This window comes from Loxodonta africana, chromosome 26 (assembly GCF_030014295.1).
Source record: "Loxodonta africana isolate mLoxAfr1 chromosome 26, mLoxAfr1.hap2, whole genome shotgun sequence".
NCBI lineage: Eukaryota > Metazoa > Chordata > Mammalia > Proboscidea > Elephantidae > Loxodonta > Loxodonta africana.
Genome location: NC_087367.1, coordinates 25650589 through 25669957, shown reverse-complemented (window position 1 = coordinate 25669957; position 19369 = coordinate 25650589).

Below are 19369 nucleotides of genomic sequence, written 5' to 3'. Positions count from 1 at the left end.
TAAATTGGCCTCTGAGCACTGCCTTTGCTGTGTCCCAAAGGTTTTGGTATGATGTGTTTTCATTCTTATTTGAGTCTAGGGATTTTTTTATTCCATCTGTGATTTCTTCTGTTATCCAGTTGTTTTTAAGCAGGGTGTTATTCAGTTTCCATGTAATTGATTTTTTTCCCTTGCTCTTCTTGTTGTTAATTTCTACTTTGATAGTGTTGTGGTCAAAAAAGATACTTTGTATTATCTCAATGTTTTGGATTTTGTTGACGGTTTCTCTGTGGCCTAAGATGTGGTCTGTTCTGCAGAGTATTCCATGTGAGTTGGAAAAGAATGTGTACTTCGCAGCTGTTGGGTGGAGTGTTCTATACATGTCTATGAGGTCAAGTTGACTGATTGTGCTCTTGAGCTCTTCTGTATCTTCGTTGAGTTTCTTTCTAGATGTCCCATCCTTTGCTGAGAGTGGTGTTTTGAGGTCTCCTACTATTATTATGGAACTGTCAATTTGTCTTTTCAGTGCTGTTAGTTTATGTATTTTGGAGCCCTAACATTGGGTGCATAGATGTTTATTATGTTTAAGTCTTCGTGATGGATCAACCCTTTAATCATTATATAGTGTCCTTCTTTGTCTTTTATGGTGGATTTTTTTTTAAGTCTATTTTACCTGAAGTCAGTATTACCACTCCTGCTCTATTTTGGTAGTTATTTGCTGGATATGTTTTTTTTTCATCCTTTGATTTTTAATAAATTTACGTCTTTGTTTCTATGGTGTGTCTCTTGTATACAGCATATTGTGTGGGTCCTGTTTTTTTAATCTATTCTGTCACTCTGTGTCTCTTTATGGGTGCATTTAGGCTATTTACATTCAGTGTAATTATTGATAGGTATTGGAAACCCTGGTGGCATAGTGGTTAAGTGCTACAGCTGCTAACCAAGAGGTTGGCAGTTCAAATCCACCAGGCACTCCTTGGAAACTCTATGGGGGCAGTTCTGTTCTGTCTTATAGGGTCGCTATGAGTCAGAATCGACTCAATGGCAGTGGGTTTTTTTTGGGGGGTGAGTTTATTGCTGTCACTTTGTTGTGTGTGTTTTTTTTTTTTTTTTTTTTGTGGTGCTGACATTTTCTTTGTTCTTCTTACTTTCCTGTGCTGAATTCCTTTTATTTGTGGATTTCTTTTTCATTTGTTTTGTTTTTGTAGATTCTGTTTTTATTGAGACTTTATGTTTTTGTTCTTTGCTTTGATGAGTAGGTTTGTTAACTTTCTTTGTGGTTGCCTTGAAATTTACCCTTATCTTCCTAGATTTGAACCAGCCTGTTATTACTTGGTATCGCCTTGCCTTCCTCTCCATTAGGAAGTTCTATACCTACACCATTTATTCCCTCTTTTATTGTTCTGATGTTGTTGTCATTTATGGATTAACCTCTCTGGTTCCCTGTTGTAATTCCTCTGGTTTTGAATAATCCTTGAGTGTTCATTTCCTAGGTTGGTATCTGGCTAGTACAATCTTGCATCACAGATTCAGGCTGTGGTCTGATGCTGTTTCTTCTCAGACCAAAGGACTCTCTTTAATAATTCTTGCAAGTTTCGTTTGGTTTTTACATATTCCCTTAATTTCTGTTTATCTGGAAATGTCCTAATTTCACCATCATATTTGCATGAGACTTTTGCAGGGTGTATTATTCTTGGTTGAGAGTTCTTTTCTTTCAAGGTTTTATAAATGCCATCCCATTGCCTTCTTGCCTGAATGATTTCTGCTGAAAAATCAGAGCTTAGTCTTATTGTTTCTCATCTTTATGTGATTTTTTGTTTTTCTCATTCTGCTCTCAGGATATTTTCTTTATCTTTGGTTTTAGCGAGTGTGATTATGATATGCCTTGGTGATTTTCTTTCGGGGTCTATCTTATGTGGGGTTCATTGACCTTCTTGGATGGTCAGCTTTTCATCATTCATGGTATCAGGAAAGTTTTCTGTCAACAATTCTTCAATGATCCTCTCTGTGTTTTCCATTTTCTCCCCCTGTTCTGGAACTCTAATCACTTGTAAATTTTTGCTTTTGATTGTATCCCACAGAATTCTCAGGGTCTCTTCATTTTTCTTTGTTCTAATTTTTCCTCAGACTTGTATCCAAGTGTTTATCTTCAATTTCACTGATCCTGTTTTCCATCATTTCAAACCTGCTCCTCAGCCGTTTATGACACTATCCATTTCTGAAATCTTGTTGTTTATCTTTTGGATTTCTAATTGTTGTTTTTGTATGATTTCTAGTTGTGAATTTATTTTGCCATTTTGTTCCTGTATTATTTTCCTGAATTCTTCCATTTTTTTGGTCTGTATTTTCTATGAATTTGTCTATTTTTTCTTCATTTTTGTCTGCTATTTGCTTCAACACTTGGATAAAAAATAGCCCTGAATATTAGAGATTTGAATTCCTTGTTAGGTAATTCTAGAGCTTTTTCTCCTACTGGAAAGTCATCTGGCGTTTTATTTTGGATGCCTACTGAAAGCATCCTGTCCTGTTTTTTAATATGACTTGATATTATCTGCTGTCTTTGGGACATTCAGTAGTTATTTTCTTCATTTATTAATTATAGATCTGTTTGTTTTGTCCTGCTTTTTTGTTTCATTTGGTTATGTCTGAGCAGACATGCTGTGCATTCTTCATTGTTTACTCATCTGAGGTCATGCTACATTTCACCTCCTTGTCAATGGGCAGGGCCAGTCAGCTATGGTGCAGCAGGGCACGTACAGCTGAAGGAGAGGGGCTGGCATGGCTTGTTTGTGGCACATAGTAGGGCCAACAGGTGGGCCAGAAATCAGTTCTGGGCAGGTTTCTGTAGGCTTTGCCTGTGCTGCTCAGGGGTGTGATGTTCAGTGCACAGTCCAGGTAGGCAGGAAGGTGGGAGGTAGTTGTGATGTGTGGAGATAAAATGGGTATGGGAAAGAGGAGAGAGATGAGAGAGAAACAGGGCCAACAAACAAACAAAACAGTGCTAAGTGAGTTTGCCATTGGAGTGGAGAGACGAGAAATGAAGAGAAACAAAAAGAAAAAAGGAGGGGAAGAAAAAGAAAATAACTAGGTAATAATTTCTAAGAAAGAAAATAGAAGCCTCCAGGTGTCCCACAAGTGCAGCTGCAAAAACCAAGGAAGTGGCTCCCAGCCTGCACAATATAGCCTGGCTAGAGGGGGTATAAATATCACACAGCACCAGGTATTCAGGAGCCAGGAAAAGAAGGTAAGTATAGAAGGATGAGAACTGAGAAATGAAGAAACACAGAAAGGAAAAAAAAGAATAGAAAAGAAAGAAAGAAAAAAGGAAATGCCCCCATGGATACCACCTATCCGTTTGCAAAGATTGGGGGAGTGGCTTCTCAGCCATGGAGTACAGCCTGGCTAGAAGGGGCTCCCAAGCCATTAAAAGAGAAAGAAAACAGAACAGAACAGAACAAAGGAAAAAAAATGATAACTTCAGGTTCCCCCAGCATGGTGTTGTGGGTCAGGGGAGGGGTTCCCTAGCCAAGTAGCACTTCACAGCCTTTCAAGAGAAAGCAAAGATGGCACATGTAGCCAACAGTTCAAACAAAAGGAGGGGGAGGTTGTGGGAGGCACGGAAGAAACCAAAAGAAATGGAAAAAGGCAACAGAAAAATGGCACTCAGAATGTTGGCCAGTGTGGGTAGGGTGAATCCAAGCAGCCCAGGGCTGAAACAGTTGCCTTAGGGCCAAGAGACTGCAGTTGGCAGGAAACAGGAGATTAGGGGAGAAGAAGGGTAGGGGTTAGGAAAGCATATATAGCTGGTTACTGGGTGCTCTGTTTCCTGCTGGGAACTTTGTGAAGCTGCTTTCCCATACTCCCTGTCTGCTGATAGGTGGGGCAAATCCAAGTGGCATGGATGCTGCACTGAATCTCTCCTACCTTGTCTCAGATAGGGTTCCTTGGAATGAGGCTTTGAGAAGGGGATTTGCATGCAAGAAGTTTGCCAGGAGTGCTCTCAGGAACAAGACCTGAAGGGAGTGAGGGAAGCAGGGTCAGGCAGAGGGAGAAGCTGAACTCTGATGTGTTGCCACAGAGTTCTCAGCTGATCCTACAGTGAGCTGTAGAGCTTGGATGGTCATTTAGAGTAGTCCACAATCAAGGCCAGGTCCAGGGAGAGAATGTGTCCACGGGTCAGGCATCTCCCTTCAGAGGAGGGCACTTTCCAGTAAGGGACTGTCTCCCTAGCTGGGGGGATTAGCACCTCAGCCCTGAAGAAGGGCTCTTGGTAATTTACCACACCACCTATTACAAACCTGCAGTTCTTAGTCTGTAGAATGGGGCAACCATAGGTTCTGTTGTGTTTTCCTCCTCAGGCTGTTGTGAGACACTAATGAGATGTTGTTGTTGTTAGATGCCCTCAAGTTGGTTCTGACTCGTAGTGACCCTCTGTACAACAGAACAAAACACTGCCCAGTCCTGTGCCATCCTCACAATCTTTGTTATGCTTTAGCCCACTATAGTAGCCACCGTGTCAATCCCTCTCATTGAGGGCCTTCCTCTGTTTCACTGACCCTCTACTTTACGAAACATTATGTCCTTCTCCAGGGACTGATTCCTCTTGAAAGCATGTCCAAGTATGTAAGATGAAGTCTCACCATTCTTGGTTCTAAGGAACATTCTGGCTGTACTTCTTCCAAGACAGATTTGCTCGTTATTTTGGCAGCCCATGGTCTATTCAATATTATTCGCTAACACCATAATTCAATGTCATCAGCTCTTCTTCTTTCCCTACCCCCCCTTTTTTTATTGCTTTTTAAGTGCAAGTTTACAAATCAAGTCAGTCTTTCATACAAAACTTTATATACACCTTACTACGTATTCCGAGTTGCTCTCCCCCTAATGAGACAGCATACTCCTCCTCTCCAGCCGGCTCTGTCTCCCTCTGCTTTCTCATCTTGCCTCCAGACTTGAGCTGCCCATATAGTTTATGTGTCTACTTGAGCCAAGAAGCTCACTCCTCACCAGTATCATTTTCTATCCTATAGTCCACTCTAATCCCTGTCTGAAAAGTTGGCTTTGTGAATGGTACCAGTCTTGGGCTAACAGAAAGTCTGAGGACCGTGACCTCCAGGGTCCTTCTAGTCTCAGTCAGACCATTAAGCCTGATCTTTTTACAAAAATTGGAGAGCCGCATCCCACTGCTCTCCTGCTCCATCAGGGATTCTCTGTTGCATTCCTTGTCAGGGCAGTCATCAGTCATGGCCAGGCACCATCTAGTTCTTCTGGTCTCAGACTGATGTAGTCTCTGAGTTATGTGGCCCTTTCTGTCTCTTGGGCTCATAATTACCTTCCGTCTTTGGTGTTCTTCATTCTTCCTTGATCCTGGTGGGTTGAGACCAATTGATGCATCTTAGATGGCCACTTGCTAGCACTTAACACCCCAGACACCACTCACCAAAGTGGGATGCAGAATGTTTTCTCGATAGATTTTATTATGCCAATTGACCTAGATGTCCCCTGAAACCAAGACCCCCACCCCTGCTACTCTGGCTTTTGAAGCTCTCGGTTTACTCAGGAAACTTCTCTGCCTTTCGTTTAGTCCAGATGTGCCAACTTTTCCTGTATTATGTTGTCTTTCCCTTCACCTAAAATAGTTCTTGTCTACTATCTAATTAGTGAATACCTCTCTCCCTCTCTCCCTCCCCACCCTCGTAACCATCAAAGAATACTTTCTTCTGAGTTTAAACTATTTCTTGAGTTCTTATAATAGTGGTCTCATACAATATTTGTCATTTGCAACTAATTTCACTCGGCATAATGCCTTCCAGATTCCTCCACGTCATGCAATGTTTCACAGATTCATCACTGTTCTTTATTGATGTGTAATATTCCATTATATATTTTATTTATAATATTCCATTGTGTGAATATATCGTAATTTATTTATCCGTTCATCCATTGATGGGCACCGTGGTTGCTTCCATCTTTTTGCTATTGTAATCAGTGCTGCAATGAACATGGGTGTGCATGTATCTGTTCGTGTAAAGGCTCTTATTCCTCTAGGATATATTCCAAGGAGTGGGATTGCTAGGTCGTATGGTATTTCTATTTCTAGCTTTTTAAGGAAGTGCCAAATTGATTTCCAAAGTGGTTGTACCATTTGACATTCCCACCAGCAGTGTATAAGTGTTCCAGTCTCTCTACAACCTCTCCAACATTTATTATTTTGTGTTTTGGGATTACTGCCAGCTTTGTTGGAGTGAGATGGAATCTCATTGTAGTTTTGATTTGCATTTCTCTAATGGCTAATAGGAAACCCTGGTGGTATGGTGGTTAAGTACTACAGCTGCAAACCAAAGGGCTGGCAGTTCAAATCTGCCAGGTGCTCCTTGGAAACTCTATGGGGCAGTTCTACTCTGTCCTATAGGGTTGCTATGAGTCTGAATCGACTTGACGGCACTGGGTTTGGGATTTTTTAATGGCTGATGGTCATGAGTATTTCCTCATGTATCTGTTACCTGCCTGAATGTCCTCTTTGGTAACGTGCCTGTTCATATCCTTTGCCCATTTTTTAATTGGGTTTCAATTCCTCTTTTGTCTTCTTTATTCATTGTCCAGCTTTCACATATGTATGAGAGGATCAAAAACACCATGGCTTGATTCAGGTGTAACTTAGCCTTCAAGATGACATCTTTGCTTTTCAACACTTTAAAGATTTTTTTGCAGCAGATTTCCCCAATGCAACACATCATTTGATTTCTTGATTGGTGCTTCCATGAGTTTTGACTGTGGATCCAAGTAAAATGAAATCCTTGACAACTTCAATCTTTTCTCCATTTATAATGATGTTACTTATTGGTCCAGTTATGAGGATTTTTGTTTTCTTTACATTGAGGTGTAATCCATACCAACGGCCATAGTCTTTGATCTTCATCAGTAAGTGCTTCAAGTCTTCTTCACTTTCAGCAAGCAAGGTTGTGTCACCTACACAATGCAGGTTGCTAGCGAGTCTTCCTCCAATCCTGGTGCCCCATTCTTCTTCATATAGTCCAGGTTCTAGGATTATTTGTTCAGCATACAGATTTAATAAGTATGGTGAAAGGATACAACCCTGATGCACACATTTCCTGACTTTAAATCTTGCAGTATTCCCTTGTTCTGTTCAGAAGACTGCCTCTTGGTTGCTGATTCTTCATGAGCACATGAAGAATGGAATTCCCATTCTTTGTAATAGTATCCATAATTTGTTATGATTCACACAGCTGAATGACTTTTCGTAGTCAATAAAACACAGGTAAACAACTTTCTGGTATTGCCTGCTTTCAGCCAAAATCCAACTGACATCAACAATGACATCCCTTGTTCTGCATCCTCTTCTGAATCGGCTTGAATTTCTGGCATTTCCCTGTCAATGTAATGCTGCAGCCACTTTTGAATGATCTTCAGCAAAATTTTACTTGTGGGTGATAATAATGATATTGTTCAATAATTTCCACATTTGGTTGGATCACCTTTCTCTGGAATAGGCGTAAATATGTATCTCTTCCAGTTGGCTGGCCAGATAGCTCTCTTCCAAATTTCTTGGCATAGACCAATGAGCACTTCCAGCACTGCAGTTCTTCTGGCTTGAGAAATGCCAATCCTGTTATTTCTTTTGGTTTTCTAACTCCAGGTCTTTGCACATGTCTTATAATACTTTACTTTGGCTTCTCGAGCCACCCTTTGAAATTTTCTGTTCAGCTCTCGTACTTCATCATTTTTTCTGTTTGCTTTAGCTAGTTTTTGCTTTAGCTAGGAGCAAGTTTCGGATGTCTTCTGATATCCATTTTGGTCTTTTCTTTCTTTTCTGTATTTTTAATGATCTCTTGCTTTCTTCATCTATGATGTCCCTCTGTAACTTGTCTGGTCTTTGACCATTAGTATTCAACAAGTCAAATCTATTTTTGAGGTTGGTTCTAAATTCAGGTGAGATATACTCAAGGTCATACTTTGGCTCTCATAGACTTGCTCTAACTTTCCTCAGTTTTAACTTGAACTTGCATATGAGCAAATGATGGTCTGTTCCACAGTCAGCTCCTGGCCTTGTTCTGACATTGAGCTTTTCCGTAATCTCTTTCCACAGATGTAGTCAATTTGATTCATTTGTAATCTATCCAGCAAGGTCCATGTGTGTAGTCACCATTTATGATGTTGAAAAATGGTATTTTCAGTGAAGAAATCATTGGTCTTAAAAAATTCTATCAGCCAATCTCCAGCATCATTTCTATCACCAAGGCCATATTTTCCAACTACTGATTCTTCCTTGTTTCCAACCTTTGCATTCCAATCACCAGTAATTATCAATGCATCCTGATTACATGTTTGATCAATTTCAGACTACACAAGTTGATAAAGATCTTCCATATCTTCATCTTTGGCCTTGATGCTTGGTGTGTAAATTTGAATAATAGTTGTTTTAACTGATCTTCCTTGTAGGCATATAGATATCATCCTATCACTGACATTGTACTTCAGGATAGATTTTAAAATGTTCTTTTTGAGGATGAATGCAATGCCATTCCTCTTAAGTTGTCATTCCTGTCATAGTAGAACTATGATTGTCTGATTCAAAATGGCCAGTCCATTTCAGCTCACTAGTGTCTTAGATATCGATTTTATGCGTTCCATTTCATTTCTGAGGATTTCCAATTTTCCTAGATTCATATTTTGTACATTCCTCTTTCCAATTTTTAATGGATTTTTCCAGCTGTTTCTTCTCATTTTGAGTCATGCCACATCAGCAAATGAAGGTCCTGAAAGCTTGACTCCATCCATGTCACTAAGGTCAACTCTACTTTGAGGAGGTAGCTCTTCTGCAGTCCTATTTTGAGTGCCTTCCAACTTGAGGGGCTTATCTTCTGGCACTGTATCAGACAATGTTTTGGTGCTATTCATAACGTTTCACTGGCTAATTCTTTTTAGAAGTAGATTTCCAGGTCCTTCTTCCTAGTCTGTCTTAGTCTAGAAGCTCAGCTGAAACCTGTCATCCGTGGGTGGCCCTGCTAGTATTTGAATACTAGTGGCATAGCTTCCAGCATCATAGCAACAAGCAAGCCCCCACAGTATGACAAACTGACATATGCATGGGAGACTAATGAGATAATGCATGTGAAATTGTTTTTAACGTGGAGTGTCAACTGTAACATTTAGTTATTCATTATGCCTTGTTATTTGTTCTTATCCTGTCCACTCTCCTCAAGTCTGAACTATCACATTTCTTTTCCTCACATTTAATCCTGGGTCATAGGCACAGGAGAAAGCAAAGGAAAAGCAGGACAGAATTCTAAAAAAGTATGTCCTGAGTTTTTCAGCTCAACAAATGTACAATCCTCAATGGGTCCTGTCAAGAGGGTGGGCCTTCCCCCTTGCCTGGACGGGGTATTTCCTTTTAGGGGGCTATCCTGTCAGGGTCATGAGAATGAGGAGACTGTGAAGCACCTGAGCAATCTCTTCCTACCTCTTCCCCCACTGAGACAAGGGCCCAGGGACCATCTTGGGAATTAAACAAACAAAAAAACTATATCCACTGCCATCGAGTCAATTCTGACTCATAGCAACCCTATAGGACAAGGTAGAACTGCCCCACAGGGTTTCCAAGGCTGTAAATCTTTACAGGAGCAGACTGCCACATCTTTCTACCTTGGAGTGGCTGTGTAGCTGGTGGATTTGAACTGCTGACCTTTTGGTTGGCAGCCCAGTGCTTAATCAGTGTGCCACCAGAGCTCTTTTCTTGGGAATTAGAGCAGGGAAAAAAGAAAAGCTCCTTGGAAACTCTACAGGGCAGTTCACTCTGTCCTATAGGGTCACCACGAGTCAGAATCGACTGGACAGCCCTGGGTTTTTTGTTGTGGGACCTCAGACAATAGCATTTCACAGCGGCAACAGGTACTTGTGAGATGAAATGGACAAGTCAAGGCCTGAGAGAAAATCTGAAGCAGGGCTTAAAGAGGCCACAAATATCTCTTTCTTATGGAGTGTCAGACAAGGGGGAGAGCCAAGAAAACCCAGAATATTTTCCCGAACTTTTCTAAAGGCAATTTTTGTTTCTCACGAAGCCAGTAAGTATCTCTTCAAAAAACGTGTGTGGTCATACAAGCTGAAGGGCTGAGCAAATTACTTTCCTGGGCTCCAGATGGTTTTAAATGGTAGCAGAAAGGAGAAGGAGGAGCAGAGCAAGTTGATGCTCCCAACCCACACCACAAGCCTCTGGGCATCCTGCAGCTGCTTCTCCTCTCCCACCAGCTCTGGAAGTGTGAGCGCTGCTGTGCAGACTCAGGGGAGGCCTGCGTGCTGACTGACAGCACTCAAGGACTAGCTGCTGTACTTTTCCCCCCCGCTGTCGCTTACCCCTCCCCCTGTATTAGTAAGAAGTTCTGAACCACACAGAAATGATGAAACAACAGACATGGGAATTCCTGGCAAACAACAGACCACAAGTGATCAGAGAGAGATGCAAAATAAATCCAGCCACAAGAGAAATGAAATGGTCTCTCTTCCCAGAAACACTCACTAGAGAGATGAACACAAGCAGCCCTGATCTTGCTCCCTGTGCCCCAGTAAAATGGCTGTGTCCTGGGATTTGGGAGGTTCTAACCTTGGTGGCATAGTGGTTAAGAGCTCCGGCTGCTAACCAAAAGGTCGGCAGTTCAAATCCACCAGGTGCTCCTTGGAAACTCTATGGGGCAGCTCTACTTGTCCTATAGTGTCGCTATGAGTCAGATTCAACTCAACGGCATCAGGTTGAAGCCTAACTAGAGATCCAATCATTTTTACTTATGCCTTGGGCCAAGGTTATGAGTGAATGTGTTGGGTACATCTAGACATGGAATACTAAAATCACAGAGATTAAAATCACAGAGGTGTGAAAATGTTCACAATGAGATGTTAAATAAAGTAGGTTAAGAATACCTTGTTAACATAAATAAAGCAGTAGATGGGGTGGAGTTCCAATTTTGTAAAACAAAAATAAAGAACTCTCAATCTGCCAAGTAAAAAGACTGGCATGCCAGATACAAAATGTTAAATGGCCCTCTGGGTAATGGGATTATTTTCTGTGTACTTTTCTGTATCTTCTGATTTTTGGTTTCTACAATGATCATGTATTCCTACTGTAATCCGAGAAATAAAACATAAGAAAAGTTTGGCCACATGGGCTAGTACGATCATAAACATTTCTCCACAAACATATATTCGTACACATACTTGACGTGTGTGTGTGCACACGTGTGTTGTGTTCCAAAGTCCTGTGCTACTACTTTCATCTCAAACATGGTTCTTTTGTCTCTGGTGAGCTCTCGAATCCTGTGTAATCTCATAGACTACATTTCTGGAAAGGCAATCTCCTGGTACTGCAACTCCAGCTTTCTGCAGCCTTCGCCCATAGGTTTCCAGCAGATGGCCAATCCGTCTCAGCTCAGATGGGGCCACCAGAGACCTACCTACCTGTCACTTTCTTGGGATGGGAGGAGGGGGAGAACACCATGATTTGCGGATCTGTGTCTTTGCCCATATGCCCTTGGGCACATTCACACCTCAAAAAAGGGCTCACAGGTGATGCCTGTCTTCTGTAGAATTTAGAGGACACTTCCAGAAAGCTGGGCCATAAAACTAAATATGAGAGGAGTGCGACCCTGCCACATGAGTACCCTCAGGCTGTTGGCATCAAATAGGGTCTCACTTCCTGATCCAATACCTTTTCATTTCTCTCTTCACTTTCAGAGGGATTTCTTCCGACATTAACTGCTTCTTTTCCTCAAAGCATCATCCTTTTTCTCCAAGCATTTAAAAAGGCAGTTTAAGCAGAAAAATGTATTAGACAAAGGCTTGTACTCTCCTCCACCCTTTTCCTTTTGCATCCGGGTGGAAATTCTCCCATTCTGATGTTATTCTCTTTGTAAAAGTCCATAAATTCTTGGCTGCTAGGGTATTGTCTTTGGAGCCTTAACTCTAACCTTCACCACGTACCTGTGAATAATTAATAAGCAATGTGTGGTTAACAAGTAACATTGAGTTCTGATATTAGTAACAGATTTTTAAACTAGATGCAGCTGGTGTCAATTCAGTGACACCGGGTCATCTTAGGTTTTTTGAGCATTTGCTTGGAGGAATGACTGAATGCTGCCAGATGTCACCAAGCTAACAAAAGAAATGGAACCAGATCCTAAGAGAGGACCTTGGAGGATGCATGTGTGCACCAGTGTGTGTACGTGCTCGCACACACACAGTAAGGGAGTCCTGTTCTTTTCAAACGTCATCTTCTATTGTCACTTCCTGAGGTCCAGTGGGTCCCTCCTGGGTTATAACTTCAAGACTTCTCCCCAGCTCTTCATCAAATGCATTTTCTGAGCCAGAAATTAGGATTCATCGACTGGTTATAGGTCAGAATTTAGAGATGCCCTTGAAAAGTTGAAGAAAATCAGCTTCTCAATAGTGAGTTATCAGCAGCATTCCCCTCAGGCCATTTGGACAGCTGTGTTGAATAACTCCCTCTATGCTAAGTACTTCAAGGCACTTGGGGTTACAAAGCAGAAAAGTTCCTTTCCTCATGGAGCTTCACTCCTGTGAGGGTGTTCCAGAGAGGAACACCATTCTGGCCTATACGGATTACAAATAGAGGTCCAGCCTTGCTCAGCAGTGGTGGGTGTTTCCCTGCTGAAAGTGTTCCTAGCACAGGACATCTCTTATCTTTCTTAGTTCTATCCCCAGAATGGACTGAAATTCTCTCCTCTGCCGGCTTAAGTCAGAAAAGTGACGCATGTCCTTTTGGTTTGCTTTCTCCAGACCCTGCTCTTAAATTCACTCCAAGAGAAAGCCTCTCCTGGCTTCACTCACCTCTTCAGCTCAGGTCAAACATCAGACTGGCTCTCCCTCCATCTTGAAATGACTATTTATCTTTAATTATTCTTTGTCTTCTAATTGTTTACAGACTGACATTGGTCTTGCAATCATTTTTCATTGTTTTTTCCATCATGGCTTGTGTATCATAAATGAAGATCCATAAATGTCTTTATGTGTAATAAATGCCTAATATACAAATTTTTTTTTTTTTTTTTTTTACAGAGGGCAACTGCTGTCTTCAATTAAAGAAATACAGGAACTTGTCCAGGCCATCTCACCTATGAATCCCCACAAAGAAAATTCAGAGATCAAGGCAAATTTTAAATTTATAATGAGTTTATTTGAGTAAGACCAAATTACTTATGAATCAGGCAGCATCCAAGCCAAAGGTGGAAAGGAGCTCCACCAACAGGATAAAAATCAAGGGTTTCTTTATATAGCAGAACAAGGAAGTTAAATGCTTAATTAAGATTTAACATCTGTCAGGATAGGGTAATAGATGTTCTGATAACACGTAGTCATAAGTAGGGTCAGTTGGTGATTCCATGGTCTCTTATGGGCAATCAGGAGGACAGCCTGGGGAATTGTTTCTTCAGGCATTGTTATGGATTGAACTGTGCCCCCCCAAAATATGTGTTGTAAATCCTAACTCCTATGTCTGTGGCTGTAATCTCATTTGGAAATGGGTTGTCTTTGTTATGTTAATGAGACAGGATTAGTGTAGCGTGTGTCTTTGAGATATAAAAGAGATTAAACAAGTGAATGAAAGAAGTGGAGATGGCAGAAGAGAGATACCAAGCCACATGAAGATCACCCAGGAGCAGAAGCTCAAAAGAGACAAGGACCTTCTTCCAGAGCAGACAGAGAGTGATGATAGCCTTCCCCTCGAGCTGGCACCCTGAATTTGGACTTGTAGTCTCCTAAAGTAAACCCTGATGGCGTAGTGGTTAAGTGCTATGGCTGCTAACCAAAAGGTCAGCAGTTCAAATCCACCAGGCACTCCTTGGAAACCTGATGGGGCAGTTCTACTCTGTCCTGTAGGGTCGCTATGAGTTAGAATTTAACTCAACGGCAGTGGGTGTTTAGTCTCCTAAACTGTGAGAAAAAAATTTTCTGTTTGTTATAAGCCACCCACTTGTGATATTTCCCTTATAAGCAGCACTAGATAACCAAGACAGGCATATAACACTTTGTGTGTCACAGGGGGCAATAAACTCAAGGTCTATTAGTTATCTATGAGCATGGTATTTCCTTAAGAGTAGAGGCATTTCGATCTTTTAGTGGTTAGGCTCCAGCAAGTCTGGGGGGTATAAATTTTTATTTTTATAATTTCAAAATTTTATTTTTATAATTCTGACTCAACACCAAAGAAAAACAACAACATTACAATGCTAAACCCACAAAAGAAGTCCCTGGGTGGTACATACAGTTAAGTGCTAGACTATTACCCAAAAGGTTGGTGGTTCAAACTCACCCAGAAGCACCTTGGAAGATGGGCCTAGCGATGCAGCCTTGAAAACCCTATGGAGCAATTCTATTCTGCACACATGGGGATACCATGAGTCAAAGCTGACTCCCAGCAGCAACAACAACCACCTCACAAAAGGCCTATAGGTGGGGGGGCCAAGATGGCAGACTAGGTGGACACTACCGCGGATTCCTCTTGCAACAAAGACTCAGAAAAACAAGTGAATCAATCACATACATAACAATCTACGAACCCTGAACAACAAACACAGATTTAGAGATGGAGAACGAACAAATACGGGGAGGAAGCGATTGTTTTCAGAGCCTGGAGCCAGCGTACCAGTCAGGCAGCTTCATTAACATCCGAATAGCCTGAGCCAGAGGGAGAACTCTGATAGGGATCTGACTGCATTTTTTTTTAAGCAGATTTTCTGGAAAAACTAGTTTCCCAGTGACGGCTCGGAGACAGCTGTCCATATCAAACCACATAAAGAAGCAGACCATGACAGCTTCTACAACCCCCCAAACAAAAGAATCAAAATCTTTCCCAAATGAAGATACAATCCTGGAATTATCAGATACAGAATATAAAAAACTAATTTACAGAATGCTTCAAGACATCACAAACGAAATAAGGCAAACTGCAGAAAAAGCCAAGGAACACACTGATAAAACTGTTGAAGAACTCAAAAAGATCATTCAAGAACATAGTGGAAAAATTAATAAGTTGCAAGAATCCATACAGAGACAGCATGTAGAAATCCAAAAGATTAACAATAAAATTACAGAATTAGACAACGCAATAGGAAGTCAGAGGAGCAGACTCGAGCAATTAGAATGCAGACTGGGACATCTGGAGGACCAGGGAATCAACACCAACATAGCTGAAAAAAAATCAGATAAAATAATATAAAAAAATGAAGAAACCCTAAGAATCATGTGGGCCTCTATCAAGAAGGATAACTTGCGTGTAATTGGAGTCCCAGAACATGGAGGGGGGACGGAAAACACAGAGAAAATAGTTGAAGAAATCCTGACACAAAACTTCCCTGACATCATGAAAGACGAAAGGATATCTATCCAAGATGCTCATCGAACCCCATTTAAGATTGATCCAAAAAGAAAAACACCAAGACATATTATCATCAAACTTGCCAAAACCAAAGATAAACAGAAAATTTTAAAAGCAGCCAGGGAGAAAAGAAAGGTTTCCTTCAAGGGAGAATCAATAAGTTCAGACTACTCAGCAGAAACCATGCAGGCAAGAAGGGAATGGGACGACACATACAGAGCACTGAAGGAGAAAAACTGCCAGCCAAGGATCATATATCCAGCAAAACTCTCTCTGAAATATGAAGGCGAAATTAAGATATTTACAGATAAACACAAGTTTAGAGAATTTGCAAAAACCAAACCAAAGCTACAAGAAATACTTAAGGATATTGTTTGGTCAGAAAACCAGTAATATCAGATACCAGCACAATACAAGGTCACAAAACAGAATGTCCTGATATCAACTCAAATAGGGAAATCACAAAAACAAACAAATTAAGGTTAATTAAAAATAATAATAATAATAATACACATAACAGGGAATCATGGAAGCCAATAGGTAAAAGATCACAATAATCAAAAAGAGGGACTAAATACAGGAGGCATTGAACTACCAGATGGAGAGTGATACAAGGCGATACAGAACGATACAAGTTAGGTTTTTACTTAGAAAAATAGGGGTAAATAATAAGGTAACCACAAAAAGGTATAACAACTCCATAACTCAAGATAAAAGCCAAGAAAAATGTAACGACTCAACTAACATAAAGTCAAACACTATGAAAATGAGGATCTCATAATTTACTAAGAAAAACGTCCCAGCACAAAAAAGTATGTGGAAAAATGAAATTGCCAACAACACACATGAAAAGGCATCAAAATGACAACGCTAAAAACTTATTTATCTATAATTACGCTGAATGTAAATGGACTAAATGCACCAATAAAGAGACAGAGAGTCTCGGACTGGATAAAGAAACACGATCCATCTATAGGCTGCCTACAAGAGACACACCTTAGACTTAGAGACACAAACAAACTAAAACTCAAAGGATGGAAAAAAATATATCAAGCAAACAACAAGCAAAAAAGAAGAGGAGTAGCAATATTAATTTCTGACAAAATAGACTTTAGACTTAAATCCACCACAAAGGATAAAGAAGGACACTATATAATGATAAAAGGGACAATTGATCAGGAAGACATAACCATATTAAATATTTATGCACCCAATGACAGGGCTGCAAGATACATAAATCAAATTTTAACAGAATTGAAAAGTGAGATAGACACCTCCACAATTATAGTAGGAGACTTCAACACACCACTTTCGGAGAAGGACAGGACATCCAGTAAGAAGCTCAATAGAGACACGGAAGACCTACTTACAACAATCAACCAACTTGACCTCATTGACTTATACAGAACTCTCCACCCAACTGCTGCAAGGTATACTTTTTTTCCTAGCGCACATGGAACATTCTCTAGAATAGACCACATATTAGGTCATAAAACAAACCTTTGCAGAATCCAAAACATCGAAATATTACAAAGCATCTTCTCAGACCACAAGGCAATAAAACTAGAAATCAATAACAGAAAAACTACGGAAAAAAAATCAAATACTTGGAAAATGAACAATACCCTCCCGAAAAAAGACTGGGTTATAGAAGATATTAAGGAGGGAATAAGGAAATTCATAGAATGCAACGAGAATGAAAATACTTCCTATCAAAACCTCTGGGACACAGCAAAAGCAGTGCTCAGAGGCCAATTTATATCGATAAATGCACACATACAAAAAGAAGAAAGAGCCAAAATCAGAGAACTGTCCCTACAACTGGAACAAATAGAAAGTAAGCAACAAAAGAACCCATCAGGCACCAGAAGAAAACAAATAATAAAAATTAGAGCTGAACTAAATGAATTAGAGAACAGAAAAACAATTGAAAGAATTAACAAAGCCAAAAGCTGGTTCTTCAAAAAAATTAGCAAAATTGATAAACCATTAGCTAGACTGACTAAAGAAATACAGGAAAGGAAACAAATAACCCGAATAAGAAACAAGAAGGACCACATCACAACAGAACCAAATGAAATTAAAAGAATCATTTCAGATTACTACGAAAAATTGTACTCTAACAAATTTGAAAACCTAGAAGAATTGGATGAATTCTTGGAAAAACACTACCTACCTAAACTAACACATTCAGAAGTAGAACAACTAAATAGACCCATAACAAAAAAAGAGATTGAAACGGTAATCAAAAAACTTCCAACAAAAAAAAGTCCTGGCCCAGACAGCTTCACTGCAGAGTTCTACCAAACTTTCAGAGAAGTCTTAACACCACTACTACTGAAGGTATTTCAAAGCATAGAAAATGACGGAATACTACCCAACTCATTCTATGAAGCCACCATCTCCCTGATACCAAAACCAGGTAAAGACATTACAAAAAAAGAAAATTATAGACCTATATCCCTCATGAACATTGATGCAAAAATCCTCAACAAAATTCTAGTCAATAGAATCCAACAACACATCAAAAAAATAATTCACCCTGATCAAGTGGGATTTATACCAGGTATGCAAGGCTGGTTTAATATCAGAAAAACCATTAATGTAATCCATCACATAAATAAAACAAAAGATAAAAACCACATGATCTTATCAATTGATGCAGAAAAGGCATTTGACAAAGTCCAACACCCATTTATGATAAAAACTCTTACCAAAATAGGAATTGAAGGAAAATTCCTCAACATAATAAAGGGCATCTATGCAAAGCCAACAGCCAATATCACTCTAAATGGAGAGAACCTGAAAGCATTTCCCTTGAGAACGGGAACCAGACAAGGATGCCCTTTATCACCGCTCTTATTCAACATCGTACTTGAAGTCCTAGCCAGGGCAATTAGGCTAGACAAAGAAATAAAAGGTATCCGGATTGGCAAGGAGGAAGTAAAGTTATCACTATTTGCAGATGACATGATCTTATACACAGAAAACCCTAAGGAATCCTCCAGAAAACTACTGAAACTAATAGAAGAGTTTGGCAGAGTCTCAGGTTATAAAATAAACACACAAAAATCACTTGGATTCCTCTACATCAACAAAAAGAACACCGAAGAGGAAATAACCAAATCAATACCATTCACAGTAGCCCCCAAGAGATTAAAATACTTAGGAATAAATCTTACCAAGGATGTAAAAGACCTATACAAAGAAAACTACAAAGCTCTACTACAAGAAATTCAAAAGGACATACTTAAGTGGAAAAACATACCTTGCTCATGGATAGGAAGACTTAACATAGTAAAAATGTCTATTCTACCAAAAGCCATCTATACATATAACGCACTTCCGATCCAAATTCCAATGTCATATTTTAAGGGGATAGAGAAACAAATCACCAGTTTCATATGGAAGGGAAAGAAGCCCCAGATAAGCAAAGCATTACTGAAAAAGAAGAAGAAAGTGGGAGGCCTCACTCTACCTGATTTCAGAAGCTATTATACAGCCACAGTAGTCAAAACAGCCTGGTACTGGTACAACAACAGGCACATAGACCAATGGAACAGAATTGAGAACCCAGATATAAATCCATCCATGTATGAGCAGCTGATATTTGACAAAGGACCAGTGTCAGTTAATTGGGGAAAAGATAGTCTTTTTAACAAATGGTGCTGGCATAACTGGATATCCATTTGCAAAAGAATGAAACAGGACCCATACCTCACACCATGCACAAAAACTAACTCCAAGTGGATCAAAGACCTAAACATAAACACTAAAACGATAAAGATCATGGAAGAAAAAATAGGGACAACCTTAGGAGCCCTAATACAAGGCATAAACAGAATATAAAACATGACCAAAAATGATGAAGAGAAACCCTATAACTGGGAGCTCCTAAAAATCAAACATCTATGCTCATCTAAAGACTTGACCAAAAGAGTAAAAAGACCACCTACAAACTGGGAAGGAATTTTCAGCTATGACATCTCA